The sequence below is a fragment of the Salmo trutta genome, chromosome 37, assembly GCF_901001165.1.
Source record: "Salmo trutta chromosome 37, fSalTru1.1, whole genome shotgun sequence".
Lineage (NCBI taxonomy): Eukaryota > Metazoa > Chordata > Actinopteri > Salmoniformes > Salmonidae > Salmo > Salmo trutta.
The window spans coordinates 19,476,034-19,482,899 of record NC_042993.1 but is presented as its reverse complement, the minus strand read 5'-3'; the positions used below and the strand labels follow the sequence as shown (position 1 = coordinate 19,482,899).

Genomic DNA, 6,866 nt, shown 5'->3' with positions numbered 1-6,866 from the left:
CTGAGGATTGATTATAAACATCGTTTGACATGTTTCTACGAACTTTACGGATACTATTTGGAATTTTCGTCTGCCTGTTGTGACCGCATTTGAGTCATTGGATTACTGAACAAAACACGCCAACATGGATATAAAGAGGGACTTTATCGAACAAAATTAACATTTATTGTGTAACCGGGAGTCTTGTGAGTGCAACCATACGAAGATCATCAAAGGTAAGTGATTAATTTTATTGCTATTTCTGACTTTCGTGACTAATCTACTTGGCTGGTAACTGTATGTAATGTTTTGTGTGCTGAGCACTGTCCTCAGATAATCGTATGGTTTGCTTTCGCCGTAAAGCCTTTTTGAAATCTGACATGGTGGCTGGATTAACAACAAGTTAAGCTTTATTTTGATGTATTACACTTGTGATTTCATGAAAGTTAAATATTTATAGTAATTTAATTTGAATTTGGCGCTCTGCAATTTCACCGGATGTTGGCCAGGTGGGACGCTACCATCCCACACCCCCTAGAGAGGTTCATTTAAAATAAGTATTGCCTGGTTTCAACCAGTCAACCCTGTTGAATTAATTACACCATAAAGCATGCCTTTTTCAGAGGCAGTGACTTCCCTAATGCAAGGTTATTCAGAGTGTGGGTTTGATTGAATTCCAGCCCCAGTGACATACTGTAGATCTATGTTATGGGTGTAAGATGGCACAGTGATGCCATCTGTTGGTAAATGTTAATTACTGCAACTCCAGTGTTTTACCGGTGTGCTTGAAATACCCGGATGTATTGCAATATACTGAACAAGACTGGTTACCCGCATCCATGCCTCTGTCTCGTCATTTAACATTCAAACATGGTGTCAGAGTCGGATAACTAACCATGCTTTCCGCAAATTAGAGCCACCTGTTCTGGTTTACCCCCTGAAAAATGCTTATTTGAGTAAAACTTCGCCTGACGCCGGAATTGTCCTTAGCTAGAGTGAGTTTGCTAGTTAGCTTCAGTGTTGTTAGCACCGATTAGACATGGCAGCGAACATTCCCCCTCCCGCCGTTATGAAGCTTAGCGGAGACTGGAGCACAAACTGGGATACGTTTAGAGGTGAATGGGAGGACTATGCACTAGCAACGGGACTTCAGGAAAAGGACGATGAGGTAGTGCCTGCCACTTTGAGGACTATAATGGGAACAGAATGCCGACACGTATACAAACACAACCTGAACCTAACAGCAGCTCAGCAAGGTAACGCTACAGCTATTCTTGATGCTCTTGAACATTACTTCAAGCCAGCAAAGAACGTTATCTACGAGCGTTATGTTTTAGGTTGTTGCAAACAGGAGGATGGGGAGTCCATTGACAGCTTTGTCACTAGGCTAAGGGAAAAGGCAGCTACATGTGACTATGGTGCTTTAAGAGATGAACTGATCAGAGATAAGCTAGTGCTTGGCATAACTGATGAGGGCACCCGCAGACGTTTGCTGAGAGAACGTGACCTGACGCTGGTCTTGGCAGTGGAGACATGCCGTACAGCAGAGCTTACTGATATACGGATAAGGTCCATGGAACTAGAAAGACAACATATGGACAATGTCAATGCTACATTCAGGCAGTCAGTAAGGAAATTCCCCTTTGCCACAGCTAATGCTAATACTACAGCCAACTCTGCAGCAGACAACCCCAATACGTGCAGATATTGTGGCATTTCTCATGGACGAGGAAAAGAATACTGCCCAGCCTATGGAAAAAATATGCAAATCCTGTGGTACAGCTAATCACTTCGCAAGGGTCTGCATGAAAAGCAAGAGAAAGGAGGGTAAAGTGCACTCCATTGAAACAAACACAGATGAAGGGAACAACAGCACAGAGGATGTACATGCTAGCGAGTGCATAGGGGCAGTGAGGGCAAAAGGACAAAAGTGGTTTGTCACCTTGCTACTTAATAATAAACCACAGCAATGCCAGCTAGATTCAGGGGCCACATGTAACGTTATGAGCCTTAAAGACAAAAGGAGGCTCGCGCCCAGAGACAAACTCACACAGAGTAGCACCAAGCTGAAACTGTATTCAGGACAGTTCATGACCTCTTTAGGCCTGTTTGTGACAGAGTGTGTTTTACGTGGCCAGAAACACACCCTTGAGTTTGAAATAGTTGAGGCTAGTCAACAGCCATTACTGTCAGGTTCTACATGCGAGCGCCTTGGACTTATTAACTTCACCATCCCAGCTGATCTTAACATTATGGACAATGTCCAGGCTGGGCCCCTGAGCAAGGAGACACTCCTGAGCAAGTACCATGATGTCTTCAATGCACCGGTCGAGTCAGTTCCCGGCGAAGTCCACTTTGAGTTGGACGCAGCAATCCAGCCTGTCCAGTGTGCACCCCGCAATGTACCAGTGGCCATGAAAGCAACTACAAAGGCTCAGCTTGACAAATACGAAGCAGATGGCCACATGATATCCGTCACCGAGCCTACAGACTGGATAAGTAATATGGTCATCGTCAAGAAACCAGACAAGCTACGGATATGCATTGATCCTAAACACCTCAACCGGGCTCTGCGCCGCTCACATTACATTATGCCCACGTTGGAGGATGTTCTTTACAAGCTCCCAAAGGCCAGAGTCTTCACGCTCGTGGACGCCAGAGATGCCTTCCTGCAGTGCAAGCTCGACGAGCCCAGCAGCTACATGACCACCTTTTGGACACCCTGGGGCAGGAAGAGGTGGTTGAAGCTCCCGTTTGGTGTCTCCGTGGCTCCAGAGGTGTATCAGCGAAATATAACATATAACAGTTCAACATGTAGTTAAAAAGTCATGTCAAATACAGCAGTGAGCAGGGAGTTCACAGGATGACAGAAAGGATACAAGATCAGTTGGATAACAAAGCAAGCAGTCTATCATGTTGGAACTATCTTCTTTTATGTGCAATCATGAGCCAAAATACAAAATCTGGAGTGAATCTGACATATGGTTTATGAGGAGAAGATGATTTTGAGCATTAGCGTTACATATGCAAAGAATGAGTCATTAATAGTTTCCTTATTTTTTGAGATATCAACACCAAATTCAGTGTGTTTCATCTTACTGACATCCATGATAGAGATGCCAAGTTTAAAGTTGATAGGCCACTGTGGAGTGGATTTAAAGTGGTTTAAATGGACACATAAAATCTGATTTTTGATTTGTCAATAACTTAGCCCTATTTTGACCAATCCCATAGCTTTCTCAAACTAAGTTAAGACATGTACCATGGGCCTACATTACAAAGGTGGTGTCTTTAGGTCCTATGGTTCACAAAAATAAGATGCTGAAGTATTGTTAGCAGCATCTACTGATATACTCTGGCCATCTTTGAAGACATCAACGTTATCTTCTCAAACTCTTTAGGGACTATTGTGATGAGTCCAAAGACCACATTTGTGGTGAATCTACTTATAGTCCATGAGAAGAAGATTTTTATAATTATTTTAAGCATTACATGACCTGACCACTCGCGCGCGTGCCATCACACGCATGTTGATTTTGTCCACACTCACCAGATGCGATCAGGACACATAGGTTGAAATATCACTCTGAACCAACTATATTAATTTGGGGACAGGTCGAAAAGTATTAAACATTTATGGCAATTTAGCTAGCTAGCTTGCTGTTGCTTGCTAATTTGTCCTGGGATATAAACATTGGGTTGTTATTTTACCTGAAATACACAAGGTCCTCTACTCCGACAATTAATCCACAGATACAAGGGTAAACCGAGTTCATTTCTAGTAATCTCTCCTCATTCAGGCTTCTTCTTCTTCTTTGGACTTTATATGGCGGTTGGCAACCAACTTTAAGGTGCAATACCACTACCAACTGGCGTGGAGTGTGAACCTCAGTTCATCTTTCAATCAACCACATGGGTATATGCTCCTAAAAACCAATGAGGAGATGGCACGTGGGTATATGTTCCTGAAAACCAATGAAGAGATGAGAGGCAGGACTTGCAGCGCATCAAGCATCACAAATAGAACCAAGTTCTATTTTAGCGGCTGGCTACACAGACGCTCGTTAACATGCGGAGCAGTGTGGGTGCAATGATTGAATAACATGTATGTGTACATTTATTTCGCAACGCTCGTGCAAGCGACGTGAGCGGTGTGGTCAGCATATGAGCGTTGTAACATCTGCTTCCAACTCACACCCTAAAAAACACATAGATCCCCTGAACGCAGCTCACTTTCCAGCCCACTTTCCAGCTCACACTCTCAAACACCTAGATCCCCTGAACGCAGCTCACTCTCCAGATCCCAATCACCTGAATTCGAATCACCTGTTCACACACCTGTATGTCATTATCACACACTATTTAGTTCAGTTCTTTGCACCCCATCACTGAGAGGTATTGTTTGTTTTGTGACACACGTATTTTAGCGCTCTGTTTTTCCTGTGATTTACTCCTCCCGTGTATGATAGTTTTTTGCTGCCTCAGTTTCAGATCGTCACACTGGGGACCTGTTCTGTGAGCTGTGACAGGGCCGTCGCTCCACCACTGAGTGTGCCCTTGAGTTCCGTACCATGGCTGCCGGCAGTGGATGGAGTGAACCAGCTCTCCTTAGTCTACCGGAGGGGTCTTAAACAGCGGTTAACATGCTTCGAAGTACGGTAATGGAATATTTAGAATTTTTTTGTCACGAAACGCATCGGGCGCGTAACCCTTCGTCACCCTTGGATAGTGTCTTGAACGCACGAACAAAACGCCGCTATTTGGATATAACTATGGATTATTTTGAACCAAACCAACATTTGTTATTGAAGTAGAAGTCCTGGGAGTGCATTCTGACGAAGAACAGCAAAGGTAATAACATTTTTCTTATAGTAAATCTGACTTTGGTGAGGGCTAAACTTGGTGGGTGTCTAAATAGCTAGCCCTGTGATGCCGGGCTATCTACTTAGAATATTGCAAAATGTGCTTTCACCGAAAAGCTATTTTAAAATCGGACATAGCGAGTGCATAGAGGAGTTCTGTATCTATAATTCTTAAAATAATTGTTATGTTTTTTGTGAACGTTTATCGTGAGTAATTTAGTAAATTCACCGGAAGTGTTGGGTGGGAATGCTAGTTCTGAACGTCACATGCTAATGTAAAAAGCTGTTTTTTTATATAAATATGAACTTGATTGAACAAAACATGCATGTATTGTATAACATAATGTCCTCTTTCTATAACTGTGCTAACGGCATCACCTGGATCCAGAGCTGTCCCGCTGGCCTAGTCTTCAGTGATAGCTGCAAATGCTGCAACTGGCCCTAGGACTGCCTAAAGGCATGCTTGTTAATGACCTATGTACAGCACTGAGGGGCAATTTGCACATTTAATGCATGAAACGATATATCTTCCAAACCCACTTGCTATATTGATTATACGGAGTACATATCCTGTTATTTTATTTGACTGGCTTTGTGTCATCACACTGTTGAATAAAAATAATGTATTTGCATTTGTCTCTTCCCTTGTCCCTCTTTCTTTTTCTCTCTCCTTCTGCTGAAATGACAGGTATTTTATCTCTCACTGTTAGGAGTGTGTTTCGGAGGCAAAGTCAGGTGCAGGAGAGCAGAGTGTAGTGAACAGGCGCACTTTTAATTCCGATCAAAAATGACAGCACAAAAATAACATAAAATGTGCCCAAAACACGGAACATAGACAAAAAGTAATGTGCGTAACAATAATCAAAATACACGTAACACAAACAATCCTACACAAAGGCATGATGGGGAACAGAGGAATAAATACATATCAATTGATTGGGGAATGAAAACCAGGTGTGCAGGGAACAAGACAAAACAAATGGATACATGAAAAATGGAGCGGCGATGGCTAGAAAGCCGGGGACGTCGACCGCCGAACGCTGCCCGAACAAGGAGAGGAGCCGACTTCGGCGGAAGTCGTGACACTCACTCACCTGCCAAATAGCGGCTCCGGAAGAACATATCATTTTATTACATGTGCACCTGAGCCTCTAGCCTGGTTTCCAGACTTGTAGCCATATAGCTAGCGAGCCAGTGTACCACATGGTCTGACTGGCGCCCAGTCTTGAGCCTCTTCTCTTTACTGCAGTTGATTTAGTTCCATAATACTTTGCATTGCCAACAAACTGAGATATAGGGGCTATATTCAATACGCATCTTGTAATATTAAGGTCACTATTGGTCAATTGCACACAAGGTCCAACTGAAACTTGACTTCTGCTTTTAACCCAACCCCTCTGTCATGAAGTTGGCCTGTGGGTAAGGTTTATGACCCCCCCCCATAAATACCTTTCTCCCTTCCATCTCTCTCTGACTCTACCGAAGAACTCTTGAATAGCCTTTGTTAAACATAGAGAGTCTGGGAACATCAAACAAGTGGGGGGAAAGGAACCATATTTCGGTAATAGAACCAGTTGAAAATATGCGTTGGTACTTATTGTATATGATGTCTGTTCGGTTGTCATCTGAGACATTATGACTGATGACAGGACGACATAAACTGTATCTGGGAAAGTCTACACATTCTAGTTATCAGATTCACATGGAATTGTTGTGCAAATTAAATGTTTGAATATGAAACTATTTGTGATAAGATTAAATGTAATTTTAGCTTCCAAATGAGAGAATTGGGTTTTCATAAGGTTAGAGCCCTGCTCAATCAGTGGCCTGCCCCTGTGAAGAGACATGGGTTATAAACTATGAAACACACCCTTCTCTCCCTCCACTATATAAGCCCTTGACGAAAATGTAACCTCCTGTTCCGAGGACGATAGGACGACGGTCCATACGTTAAAAGGGACTAACATGTCAACTACAGAACTAAGCCAACCTCAGCGTGAGCTTTGGTTGTGAATGGTATGAACT

The 6,866-nt window shown here is 43.0% G+C and overlaps 1 long non-coding RNA gene across 1 annotated transcript; it reads left to right on the top strand.

Annotated features, from left to right (window-relative positions):
- The first annotated feature begins 4,782 nt into the window (after positions 1 to 4,782).
- Positions 4,783 to 5,473, top strand: LOC115176928 (uncharacterized). Its single transcript, XR_003872306.1, has 2 exons — positions 4,783 to 4,830; positions 5,230 to 5,473. It is a non-coding gene; the product is annotated as an uncharacterized LOC115176928 (long non-coding RNA).
- Positions 5,474 to 6,866: the final 1,393 nt, after the last annotated feature.